Raw genomic sequence first — 14,774 nt, 5'->3', positions numbered from 1 at the left:
TGCAAGAAAGCCAAGTGGCTGTCTGATGAGGCTTTACAAGTAGCTGAGGAAAGAAGGGAAGCGAAAAGCAAGGGAGAAAGGGGAAGATATATCCAACTGAATGCAGAGTTCCAGAGAATAGCAAGGAGAGACAAGAAGGCCTTCTTAAATGAACAATGCAAAGAAATCAAGGAAAACAACAGAATGGGAAAGACTAGAGATCTCTTCAAGAAAATTGGAGATCTCAAGGGAACGTTTTGTGCAAAGATGGGCATCATAAAGGACAAAGAAGGCAGGGACCTAACAGAAGCAGATGAGATTAAGAAGAGGTGGCAAGAATACACAGAAGAACTATACAGGAAAGATCTGAATGTCCCTGATAGCCATGATAGTGCAGTCATGAACTTGAGCCGGTCATCCTAGAGAGTCAAGTGGGCCTTAGGAAGCATTAGTAACAACAAAGCTAGCGGAGATGACAGTATTCCAGCCGAGCTATTTAAAATCCTAAAAGATGATGCTGTTAAAGTGCTGCATTCAATATGCCAACAAATGTGGAACACTCAACAATGGCCGCAAGACTGGAAAAGGTCAGTTTACATTCCAATTCCAAAGAAGGGCAATGCCAAAGAGTGTTCAAACTACCGCACAATTGCGCTCCTTTCACATGCCAGCAAGGTGATGCTCAAAATCCTACAAGCTAGGCTTCAGCAGTATGCGAACCGAGAACTACCGGAAGTACAAGCTGGGTTTCGAAGAGGCAGAGGAACTAGAGATCAAATCGCCAACATTCGCTGCATCATGGAGAAAGCAAGAGAATTCCAGAAAAACGTCTATCTCTGCTTCATTGACTATGCTAAAGCCTTTGATTGTGTGGATCACAACAAACTGTGGCAAATTCTTAAAGTGATGGGAGTACCAGACCACCTTACCTGTCTCCTGAGAAACCTGTACGAGGGTCAAGAAGCAACAGTAAGAACCAGACATGGAACAACCGAGTGGTTCAAAATTGGGAAAGGAGTACGACAAGGCTGCATATTGTCACCCTGCTTATTTAACTTATATGCAGAGTACATCATGAGAAATGCCGGGTTGGATGAATCAGAGGTCGGAATTAAGATTGCTGGGAGAATTATCAACAACCTCCGATATGCAGACGATACCACCCTAATGGCAGAAAGCGAAGATGATCTAAAGAGCCTCTTGTTGAGGGTGAAAGAGGAGAGTGCAAAAGCTGGTTTGAAACTCAACATTAAAAAAACTAAGATCATGACATCTGGCTCCATCACTTCCTTGCATATAGAAGGGGAAGAAATGGAAGCAGTGACAGATTTTACTTTCTTGGGCTCCAAGATCACCGCAGACAGTGACTATAGCCATGAAATTAAAAGACGCTTGCTCCTTGGGAGGAAAGCTATGGCAAACCTAGACAGCATAGTAAGAAGCACAGATATCACCTTGCCGACAAAGGTCCGTCTAATCAAAGCTATGGTTTTCCCAGTAGTAATGTATGGCTGTGAGAGCTGGATATAAAGAAGGCTGAGCGCCGAAGAATTGATGCTTTCGAACTGTGGTGCTGGAGAAGACTCTTACGAGTCCCCTGGACTGCAAGGAGGTCAGATCAGTCCATCCTAAAGGAAATCAACCCTGAGTGCTCATTGGAAGGACAGATACTGAAGCTGAAGCTCCAATATTTTGGCCACCTAATGCGAAGAGAAAACTCCCTGGAAAAGACCCTGATGCTGGGAAAGACTGAAGGCAAAAGGAGAAGGGGACGGCAGGGGATAAGATGGCTAGATAGCATCACGGATGCAATGAATATGAACTTGAGCATGCTCCGGGACAGAGCGCAGGACAGGACGGCCTGGCGTGCTATGGTCCATGGGGTCACGAAGAGTCGGACACGACTGAACGATTGAACAACAACAGCAGGGATGCCTAGAAGCAGGCGGGGGGGAGACAGGACATTGCATAGGAAGCATCATTATAGTGCTTCCACCACCCTCTCCCCTCCTTGCCCCCAGGAATGCCCCCTTTTCCCCTACTCCATGCTGATCTTACGAGCACAGATCTTGGGACGAACCACACTGCTTACGAGGCGGTGGGGGAGAGGCTGGGGAGTTGGTTTTCTGGGAACTGACCTCGGAGCACTGGCTCTGAGCTCAGTTTCCAGTAAACAAAAAATCCTATTGCTCTCTAGCCACTGCCTAGAGGACACAGGATTGCACCCTAAATATCTAAACAAAACAAATGCCTACTCTAAATTGACTGACTCAGCATTCATCTGGGCTCGTTTTATATATATATATATATATATATATATATATATATATATAGAGAGAGAGAGAGAGAGAGAGAGAGAGAGAGAGAGTTGTATAATTAAGGAAGGTTTCATTTCCTCTTCACCTTCATACCACCCAGATCTAAGGTACAATTCTTCCACATCAACCTGGAAAGGAATACTAAATAAAATACCAAAGTAAATTTAGGGCACAATCCTATGCATGTTTAGACAGAAAAAAATCCCGCTGGCTGGAGATTGCTGGGAGTTGCACAACTTCTTTTGTCTAAATATGAACAGGATTGGACCCTTATCCAGTTAATGTTACCATTTAAAAATACCTCCTGAACTAGTACAATTACTTCTGCATGTCAAAGTGTTTTCAAGCTTGCATTTATCAAACTGGAATCCCCAATGTCACATGACAAGCCACTTTTGAAACTTATGCTGTGCTTTCAAAAGCAATTTATAATATGGCATTGAAGACTGATGTTCAAAGAACATCAAGCATTCCATTAGGCATGCCCAAGCTCTTGGGCAATCCTGAAGTAGTTCTTTGGATCCTATGCCTGGGTGTACAATGTCGGGATGAACATTTTCCTCTTATCAGGAAAATAAGAATGGGTTGGAACTCCCACACAGGATTTCAGATTCTTTGTTTGTAGTTACAACTGGGAATGGAATTGTCATTGTATATATCATGCAGATATGAGACTAAAACCCAAATCTTCTGTTTTCATAGAGTAAAACTTCCTCCGTGAGTCATTGCAGCAAGCAAGGAGCTTTGCTGCAGCTTTGTCCCACCTTGCTGTAGTTTTGTTTGGATTTGGAAGTAAAAGTGTGCAAGGCCAATCACACAGGTCCCTCTGACTTGATAGGCATACTCCAGAAATTTGGAAGTTCCAACTTCCAAACATTATAGCACATAGGACAAAAGCAAGGAAAAATGGGACCCATGCTGAGATGATATATCCATTGATTTCATATCCATTGATTTCAATCGAACTTCCAAGTAAGGGTGCTGATGCATTGCAAACAAGAAGATGCCAGTGAAAGAGCAGAGCAACCATTCTCACAGGAATTCTACTTACCACTGATTCCGAAGCCCAATTTAGGCATTACTCCAAACTGTGTGGAAATAACACATGAAGAGGATGTGGGGCAGTGTGTGCAAGCCCTTCCCCCAGTGCCCCCACCAGTCCCATTCCCAATGTCTGCATGTTGTTCAGCACAAGGATCTGAAGGGAGATTCTCTAAGCACAGTGAGCTGAAGATGCTTAGAAGCAACACCACAGTTGGGAACCCTGCATTATTAGGGCTCTTGATTGTGGGGAGGTTTCTACGCACTGTCAGCTGAATTTACTTAAAATCTCTCTTCAGACCTTTGTATTGAAAGCATGAAGTTCAGGGTGGAGTGAGTGGGGCCAGCACGTATGGGGACATTAGGGCGGTGACTGTGCAAACAACTCCTTGTCCTGGTCACACATTATTTCCACATGGGTTGTGAGTGATTATGTGCACCCATAAATTAATTCTGCCATTATTATTAGATTAATATTATAAAATATAATCAAATAATATATAATATATATAATATGCTGTGATCAAGAAAACTGGAGCTCCTTATTTGTCAGGAACACAGTTTTAACTGAATCAGACTCTTTCAGCTTTCATTATACATTTCCACAGGCAACTGGGGCTGAATTGTAAGCCACCAGCTGTGTCCACAGGTTGCAGATAGTGGAGTGGCCATCAGATATGATGGTTAGCTGCGATATAAGCAGATATTTCTGATGAATAAGTTGTTGTTGTTCAGTCGTTCAGTCGTGTCCGACTCTTCGTGACCCCATGGACCATAGCACGCCAGGCCTTCCTGTCCTGCGCTCTCTCCCGGAGCGTGCTCAACTCCATATTCATTGCATCCGTGATGCTATCTAGCCATCTCATCCTCTGCCGTCCCCTTCTCCTTTTGCCTTCAGTCTTTCCCAGCATCAGGGTCTTTTCCAGGGAGTTTTCTCTTCGCATTAGGTGGCCAAAATATTGGAGCTTCAGCTTCAGTATCTGTCCTTCCAATGAGCACTCAGGGTTGATTTCCTTTAGGATGGACTGATTGGACCTCCTTGCAGTCCAGGGGACTCGTAAGAGTCTTCTCCAGCACCACAGTTCGAAAGCATCAATTCTTCGGCGCTCAGCCTTCCTGATAGTCCAGCTCTCACAGCCATACATTACTACTGGGAAAACCATAGCTTTGATTAGATGGACCTTTGTCGGCAAGGTGATGTCTCTGCTTCTTACTATGCTGTCTAGGTTGGCCATAGCTTTCCTCCCAAGGAGCAAGCGTCTTTTAATTTCATGGCTACAGTCACCGTCTGCGGTGATCTTGGAGCCCAAGAAAGTAAAATCTGTCACTGCTTCCATTTCTTCCCCTTCTATATGCCAGGAAGTGATAGGGCCAGATGACATGATCTTAGTTTTTTTAATGTTGAGTTTCAAACCAGCTTTTGCACTCTCCTCTTTCACCCTCAACAAGAGGCTCTTGAGATCCTCTTCACTTTCTGCCATTAGGGTGGTATCATCTGCATATCGGAGGTTGTTGATAATTCTCCCGGCAATCTTAATTCCGATCTCTGATTCATCCAACCCGGCATTTCTCATGATGTACTCTGCATATAAGTTAAATAAGCAGGGTGACAATATGCAGCCTTGTCGTACTCCTTTCCCAATTTTGAACCAATCAGTTGTTCCATCTCTGGTTCTTACTGTTGCTTCTTGACCCTCGTACAGGTTTCTCAGGAGACAGGTAAGGTGGTCTGGTACTCCCATCACTTTAAGAATTTGCCACAGTTTGTTGTGATCCACACAATCAAAGGCTTTAGCGTAGTCAATGAAGCAGAAATAGACGTTTTTCTGGAATTCTCTTGCTTTCTCCATGATGCAGCGAATGTTGGCGATTTGATCTCTAGTTCCTCTGCCTCTTCGAAACCCAGCTTGTACTTCCGGTAGTTCTCGGTTCGCATACTGCTGAAGCCTAGCTTGTAGGATTTTGAGCATCACCTTGCTGGCATGTGAAAGGAGCGCAATTGTGCGGTAGTTTGAACACTCTTTGGCATTGCCCTTCTTTGGAATTGGAATGTAAACTGACCTTTTCCAGTCTTGTGGCCACTGTTGAGTGTTCCAGATTTGTTGGCATATTGAATGCAGCACTTTAACAGCATCATCTTTTAGGATTTTAAATAGCTCGGCTGGAATACTGTCATCTCCGCTAGCTTTGTTGTTACTAATGCTTCCTAAGGCCCACTTGACTTCACTCTTGAGGATGTCCGGCTCAAGTTCAGTGACCGCACTATCATGGCTATCAGGGACATTCAGATCTTTCCTGTATAGTTCTTCTGTGTATTCTTGCCACCTCTTCTTAATCTCATCTGCTTCTGTTAGGTCCCTGCCTTCTTTGTCCTTTATCATGCCCGTCTTTGCACAAAACGTTCCCTTGAGATCTCCAATTTTCTTGAAGAGATCTCTAGTCTTTCCCATTCTGTTGTTTTCCTCGATTTCTTTGCATTGTTCATTTAAGAAGGCCTTCTTGTCTCTCCTTGCTATTCTCTGGAACTCTGCATTCAGTTGGGTATATCTTCCCCTTTCTCCCTTGCTTTTCGCTTCCCTTCTTTCCTCAGCTACTTGTAAAGCCTCATCAGACAGCCACTTGGCTTTCTTGCATTTCTTTTTCTTTGGGACGGATTTCGTTGCTGCCTCCTGAACAATGTTACGGACCTCCATCCATAGTTCCTAAGGCACTCTGTCTATCAGGTCTAATCCCTGAAATCTATTCCTCACCTCCACTGTATATTCATCAGGGATATGATTTAGGTCATACCTGAACGGTTTAGTGGTTTTCCCTACGTTCTTCAATTTAAGCCGAAATTTTGCAAGAAGCAGCTCATGATCTGAGCCACAGTCAGCTCCAGGTCTTGTTTTTACTGACTGTATGGAGCTTCTCCATCTTTGGCTGCAAAGGACATAATCAATCTGATTTCGATATTGACCATCTGGTGACGTCCATGTGTAGAGTCGCCTCTTGTGCTGTTGGAAAAGAGTGTTTGCTATGATCAGCATGTTCTCTTGGCAAAACTCTATTAGCTTTTGTCCTGCTTCATTTTGTACACCAAGGCCATGCCTGCCTGTTATCCCGGTGATTTCTTGACTTCCTACTTTAGCATTCCAATCCCCTATGATGAAGAGGACATCTTTTTTTGGTGTTAGTTCTAGAAGGTGTTGTAGGTCTTCATAGAACCGATCAACCTCAGCTTCTTCGGCCTCAGTGGTTGGGGCATAGACTTGAATTACTGTGATGTTGAATGGTTTGCCTTGGATTCGTACTGAGATCATTCTATCATTTTTAAGATTGTACCCCAGTACTGCTTTTCCCACCCTTTTGTTGACTATGAGTGCTACTCCATTTCTTCTCAGGGATTCTTGCCCACAATAGTAGATATGATGGTCACCTGAATTAAATTCGCCCATGCCTGTCCATTTTAGTTCGCTGATTCCCAAGATGTCGACGTTCAATCTTGCCATCTCATGTTTGACCACCTCCAGCTTACCTTGATTCATTGATCTGACATTCCAGGTTCGTAAACAATATTGTTCTTTACAGCATTGGATTTTCTTTTCACCACCAGACACATCCACAGCTGAGTGTCCTTTCGGCTTTGGCCCAGCTGCTTTACTCTTTCTCGCGCTACTTGGAAATCCCCTCTGCTCTTCCCCAGTAGTATATTGGACACCTTCCGACCTGAGGGTCTCATCTTCCGGCATCATATCTTTTAGCCTTGTGATACGTTCCATGGGGTTTTCTTGGCAAGGATACTGGAGTGGGTTGCCATTTCCTTCTCCAGTCGACCACATTTTGTCAGAACTCTCTGCCATGACCTGTCCGTCTTGGGTGGCCCTGCACGGCATAGCTTATGGCTTCACTGAGTTACGCAAGCCCCTTCGCCACAACAAGGCAGTGATCCATGAAGGGGGATGAATAAGTAGTCACAGACAATTCAACAGCAACAATAACAGCATGTAGTGGATAGCCCTTGGGAAAGGCTACCTCAGGAAATGCTACAAGTCCCAAAGCTGGTGGTCTAAACAAGATGTATATGCTGACAGAACTGGCTCTACTATTAGGTAAAATGAGGCAACAGCTTCACGCAGCAGATTTTTGGTCTGACGGAAAGGCAAAAAACCTTTGTTGTTGTTGTTATTATTTCTATAGTGCCCCGTAGCCGAAGCTCTCTGGGTGGTTTACAGAAGTTAAAACATTAAATACAATATAAAAAGTTTAAAATCCATTAACATAAAGGAAAGGAAAGGTTCCTCCTGTGCAAGCACTGGGTCGTTACTGACCCCTAGAGGGACGCTGCTTGTGCTGGCGTTTTCATGGCAGACTGTAGCGGGGTGGTTTGCCATTGCCTTCCCCAGTCTTGACTACCTTTCCCCCAGCAAGTTGGGTACTCATTTTACACTGTTTTGCTTTTGCCTTGTGGGATTTGCTGCCTCAGGTGGCAAAATAACATGGTTGGCCTTGGGTACTACGTGCCACTTTGTGGGAAGGGATGTCATTTACTGCTCCACCTCAGGCAGCAAAATGTCTTGGGCCAGCCCTGTATGCAAAGAAATTGTATATGTGCAGACACTATATGTGCAATGGGGGCAAGGTCTGGCTTTTACAAGGCTCCTAAATCAAAGAGATAGCACCTGTATATCTCTAGTACAACGTTCGTGGACCTAGGGTATGTTTAGACCTTCACCTCAGTGGAGGTAAGGAACAGGAGCAGTGGATGTGATTCTGATCTTCCCCTCCTCTATATCCAGGGCTTGAGTAATCATGTACTAAGCTTAGTACAGGATTAATAAAACAGAACGGATACTGAGAAAATCATGTGCGGGGTGGCTGTATAATGTCTTGAAACTTCAGACAGTAAACTCTTGAGTTTCTGTTGGCCTTTGTGAGCAGCAGCAGCAGCTTCAGACTCTATTACTTTTAATATTCCCGGTGCACAGGGACCCAACACAAGCAATAAGAAAGTAGGAATTAGCAACAGCACGGTTTTTGAAAACTTCCCGTTTCATTCACTGAAATGCTAATGCTGAAGTGCCAGGGGCCTTTACAGTGAACTTTGGTGATCATTTTATTTACTTAAGGTGGGCCTGCATCATCTTGTCAGGACAACTCTGCCTCAGCTTCCCCTACCACTATCTTGACCATAATTTCTTCTCTGTGGCCTCAGGCACCCCAGCCAGCCCAGCTGCCCAGGTGAAGAATGTTTTGCGCCAACTGCGAAGATAGATATTGACTCAGTGTAATTATATTGAGAGGCGCTGGGGAAAGAACTGAAAGATGAATATAAACTTTCTTTAGAACTCCGTAGAATTGCAATTTGTATTCACAGTGAGCTCCTAAGGAGGCAAATTGCAAAGTTCTCCCCAATTTGAATGCATAAATTTAGGAACGAAAATCTGTTTTTCTTCTTGAAGTGTCCTTTGAATCCTTGCTGAGTTCAATATTTTTCAGTTTAACTCTGATCTTTCTCGCATTGGTCCAAAAATGACAAAATAAAACTTACACCAAACATTCAAGGTTTGCCCAATAGATGATAGAGGAGGAATAGAAGGAAGCTTTCAGTGAAAGATGTCAGATAAGACAACACTTTATTCTCTGTAGATAAGCTTACACAATCAATCCTTTGGGATAGAGTGTGTCCTTAATAGTTTGTTTATTGAATATTACAGGTCTGACTAAACAAAGCAAGGATTTTTGAGAAGAGCAAGGGACACACAATAAATAGACCTTTAAAATAAAAATTATTTTGGAAGAATATATTGTTTATGTGTTTGCGTATATTCTTCTATTACTGATGTCTGAAAATGCAAAGCTGTTCAGCAGAAGAGGGCAGTGTTTCTATGCTGTTACTGGGGGAAATCTGCATTATCTTTGTTATACATCAATCTCCAGTGAACCAATGCATTTATAGACAATAATACTCTCAACGTGTTGGGATGTAATATACTATTTGGTTTAAAAGTAATCATTACTACTTAATTATTTTCAGGTTCAGTGCTACTGAACCAAATGCATATCACATTGTTCAATATATTATGAAATGAGTAAAGAATGCTTTTGGTAAAGCAAGATGTAAAAGACTAATAGTAAAAATACTGGGTCGATCCAGACTTAGTTAGAATTAGAGTAGACCCAGTGAAATCAATGGCACTCAAGTTAGTCATGACTAAATTAAATTTAATTGATTTCAGTGGATCAACACTAAGCCTGGATCCAACTCACCATTTAGGTTTTGTGATCCTATGTTTTCTTTATATATTAAGGCTGCAGCCCTACACAGGGTTACCTGACAGTAAGTCCCATTGAATTCATTAAAGCTTACTTCTGAGTACGTATGCACAGGATTGTACTGTTAAACACCTACATACTTTAAGGGTCAAAGCAAACATTAAATTAAAGATGCAGGTGCAGGACACACACCCCAATCTGGATTGGGACAACAGCAGGGGGCATAGAATACAGCCCACTACCTTGCATGCTAGGGCCTTAAATTTATTTTACAAGCACCTTAAATGTAAACAACTATTTTAAAAGAAGCCAGTTACAATAAAATACAATTTTAAATATCTAATACCAGCAGATATCATAGAAACATTTCAGTTAAAAACCAGAGAGAATGAGTATATTTTTAAAGTGGTCATCAAAGATGGAGCCAGCTGTATATCTCTCTGGTGGGAATTTCATAGGGTAGAGGCCACCACTGAGAAGGCCCTGTCTAGTGCCTGCTTACTATCTTAGTGGTGGAGCAGTGACATGGGCCTCAAAAGATTACCTTACAGCACAGGCAGCTTCATATGGGTACAGGCAGTCCTGCAAATAACCTCAACCCAAACCATTCAGATCTTTAAAGGTCAAAAACAGCAGTTTGAATTGGGCCTGGAAATATACTGGGCACACACTGGGCACTGGGATGGATCATTAGATAACATTTCCTGAAGCTCAGGAGCAGATCCAGAAACCAGAACAGTTATCTCATTTTTTCTAATCTGATACTATGTCTGCTTCAGCTCCTACCACCAAACCACCTGACTCATTTTCAAATTCTCCTTCTACACTGCCTGCTTTCTTTGTGACATTTTCACAGTCATATTATTCCTTATGCCTGGAAAGCAATGTGCCACTTGCTGCATCACCTGTTCCACTTACAATCTCTTTCTTCCCTTTCACCACCCATCCAAACTGATCCAGTGTTTGCATCCCCTTTTCAGACCAAGATTTTTCTCTCTCTTTTCTCTTTTATTTCTTTTTTTGCTGCACTTTTCTTTTTTGCTGATAGATACACTTCACTTTTTCATTTATAGGGGAAATGGAAATACAGTCAAGTTGTGTTTCTCTTCTAAGTAACTCCTCCAAATTCCAAACTTGCTGGCACAGCTGCACTCTCCTACCAGTTCCTGGGACTCACTAAGTGTATCACCGATCTTCTGGTTGTGGCCTGCATGGTGCCTTCTCCACTAGGCCTGACCTTTCCATTTGAGGCCTGGCTTCACACAACTCCCAGGTCTTTCCCTGTGGTAACTACCACATCAATTTACAACAAACTCTGTAACCAGGGCTACTTGGCCTGGTCCAATCATAATCTTGCCTTTGACTTTACCAATTGGTTTAGGCAGACTACCCTACACCTGTGCAGTCCCTATACTGGGCCCTATTCTCTTTACAAGGAACTCACCAGTCCCTTCTCTTTATGAGATACAAGTTTGGATGGTTGGTAAAAGCCAAATATCAGCACTGAGGCCTACCAGTTTTGAGGTAAAAATGAAGGAGGAGGCCACTCTCACATAGAGGAAACAGCAAGAGGGGAAAGCACTGTATGTGTCTAGGGATGGTGTGGGTGCTCGGCTGAGTCTGGGAGTCCATCAGACTCCCTTCTGCTCATGCTTCTGGGCTGCACCCTTCAAGCTGCAACCCCCGCTTGAGCCCCCCCAATGCTCGTCGAGCCACCTGCACCTACCCTGAGCCATTTGTGAGTGCCTGTCATTCCTGCAGTCACCATTTTGCAAAAAAACCTGTGACTTGGGAACTTCTGTAAATATAATATTGTGCACATAGTGGCCGTAAAGGCCCATCTGCACAACATTACAGATATAAATGGCCCATTTGCACCTGTAATATGGCTGCTGTGTGCATAATATTCAATTTACAGAAGTTCCCAAGTTGGCAGTTTTTCCACAAAATGGTGACCGTGGGAATGATGGGCACTCGCAAATGGCTCAGGGTAGGTGCAGGTGGCTTGGTGAGTGTGGCAGGGGGGGCAGTGGGTCCAGGGGGTGCAAGTTGGTGCAGTGGTTGGTAGGCACCCATAGAACCTGGACAGGGCAGGGGGGTTCCATCTATCCCTATTATTTGCCACAAAACAGAAGAGAAAAAAAGTTCTCAGGTATATGAAAATATCTGGGCAGAATTAAACAAAAAATCGGGGAACTTTTTTTCTCTCTCCTGTTTTATGACACTCTCAGTCTCAGTTAGAAACAGTCAACAGTGGCCCTATAATATACATGCACACATGGATACAGAGAAAATAAATTGTGATGATGGTGACTAGCTTAGATAACTGTTTTTAAATGAATATGTTTAAAGTAGAATTGGTGCTTCAGCTCCTGTATTTTCCCCCCAAACTCACTTTCTCCCAACTGCCTAAGAACTAATTGACATAGTAACTCCCTCCCCACATGCTTCCCATCTCTCTCCTCCCCTTCCATGTTCCTGATAACCACCCACACTCACATGCATTCTACCTCCTCTCTCCTGCAGGATCATTCTGGATGTACTACAAGGGTACAGCATGTACTAGATATTTCCCCTGATGCTGTATAAACTGTTTCCTAAAATATGCTGTACAAAAGTTTAATCCCAGCAAAGTGTATGAGAAAGAAAACAGGCAAGATCTGTCAAAATGCTGGAGGTCACTCATCAAACTTTAAACTAAGGATGGTGTGGGTGCCCGTTTCGGTCCAGGAGTCTGGCAGACCACCTGCAACCCACCCTATGAGTGGTTCCCACTGAGCCCCCACCCCTGCTGGACACCCCCCCCCCATGTGCACACTCATTGAGCCTCCTGAACTCACCCGGGCCCCTTCCTCCTGCACCGTGATCATCATGTTGCTCAAAAACATGGTGATCACAAAAATGCACACATAGATTTACATGCAAAATGGTACCATGAATCACCCATATATGCAAGATTGCAGGTGTATAAGTCTATGTGCGCATTTTTACAATCGCCATGTTTTTGCGCAACATGGTGTTTGCAGCACAGGAGGACGGGGCCCAGGTGAGTGTGTGCAGTTCAGTTAGTGGGTGTGGGGCTCGAGTGCGGGTCCAGAGATGCACAAGTGGGGGCAGGGGCTGGGTGGGTGCCCAGAGAACCCGGACAGTGAGGGAATCCATTGGTACTTTAAACTCCTATAAATAAAGCATTCTTATCCTTTCTACCTTAAAACTGGCCCAGATCAAACTGGCACAGATCCTCAAACTGACCTCTCCTACACTGTCAAGTTTCAGATAAATCTGTTGACCTGTTTTCTGAGTATGAGCAATAGAACCTAATGCCCCCTTGATTTCTGGTTATAATGGCGGCATCTGATTAATCAGACTCAGCCTTAATATAAACTGTGGCTCTATAATTTTTCAATTCAAAACACTTATGTTTGTTTTAAAAATGGTGGTCCTCCCTCTCTACCCACGAGAGTCTGATAAATGAATTTGCTTTATATAATACTACAGTATGGTTAAAGTTATTGTGAGTGCAGCAGCCTTGAATACAGTTGAGTAGAATTTTCATCCTAATAGATTTCATTTTACATTACTCTTTAATCACTCATTTATCATATAAACATTTCACGATAGCTGTCTATTTTGCACGTCAAGCCCACAGCAGCATGGAACAGCTATTGTTTTAATTATTTCTCTTATGCCTAGCTGTATTTATTACTAGGGCCTTGGGGTTCTTAGCAATTAAAATGGGAAATACATAATACATTATGTATATTTGCTCCAGCTAATCTTGCTGTTCTAGAATTAGAATGCTGAATATGAGTAGGCTCTGCTGTTCCATTTTGTTTGTGTTTATTAGTATATAAGTTCTTTTGTAATGGAGATATCATGTATGCTGTATTTTTAGAATAGGACATAGATCTGGAGGCACTGGCAAAGGGGTATGACTATATCAATGAGATTCAACTGTAAAATTATATGCTAGTAACATAGGAACATTTCACCAGCAGTGGTAAATATTTGTCGTACTTAGGAAAAGTGTTAAATATACACTAAATGTTGTTATTGCAGCTTTTCCTTCTTTCAGTGAGCAAGGCTAAGGTGTAGACAACCAGGAAGATAAATACAGAGTCGGATTCAGATTATGTTAGTCATTATTTAGTCCCATGAAATATGTGGGGCAAGTTAGTCAAGACTAACATACGTCAATCCCATCAAACAAGGCTTGATACAGCCCATAGTATTCTGTATGACCATAGTCTTAAGCATGTGTGCTTCTTGAATTGGTCCAGAGAGTAGGGATGCTTGATGAATTCAGTCTTTGCCAATTCTAATACAAAATGTCTTGATATGCACCTTTCAGACTAATGTGCAGATTGGACCATACAGCTATCCATCAGATGTCACATTTCTCTGAATGTTGTGATGCAGTTATCAGCAGTTTAAATATATCAAAATATGCATTTAGATACATTTTTGAGAGAAAACACACTCTGAAATATATATTTAAATGTATTTAAATACATATTTTGAGAAGATTGCTGTTTTTAAAAGAATGTAGACTACTGAAAAGATGGAATGGAATTATGGGTAAGAACACAACAACATGAGAAGAGCCATGCTGGATCAGGCCAAGGCTTTGTCTGTCCAATGTTCTGTTCCCACAGTGGCCAACCAGATGCCAATGAAAGTTTAGACGCATGAGGGCAACAGCATCCCATCCTCCCATCTGTGTTCTCCAGCAATTAGTATTGTGAGGCCTCTGATACTGGAGGTAATATATAGCCATCATAACTAGTACCCATTGATAGCCAGCATGCAAACAACATGCAAAAGTGACATGGACTAGAAATGGATAGATTCATCTATCCCTACCAAGGTGCAGTCTGTATTCAATCACAGTTTAGGGCAGGAATATTGCAAAAGGGCACATTTCCCATTCATTGGGTTGTTCCTCTTCCTTTCCACTACATTGTGAAGTCCTTTCACAATATCAAAGCATTTCAAATAGACATATGTTAGGGGCAATCATGGACATCCTAGAGGACTAGGGTAACAGGTGAGTGGCTAATAAATGTCAAAAACAAGCAAGCAAACAAACAAACAAACAAACAAATGCAAATAGCCCCTAAATGAGCTTCCAACTAAAACCAATGCAGGGCTTATCTTTTCTGGCTATTGTGCATTTAATTA

The sequence above is a fragment of the Heloderma suspectum genome, chromosome 3 (genome assembly GCF_057233095.1).
Source record: "Heloderma suspectum isolate Gila_16-S chromosome 3, 16-S_ref, whole genome shotgun sequence".
Lineage (NCBI taxonomy): Eukaryota > Metazoa > Chordata > Lepidosauria > Squamata > Helodermatidae > Heloderma > Heloderma suspectum.
Note: the sequence above shows the minus strand (reverse complement) of the source record.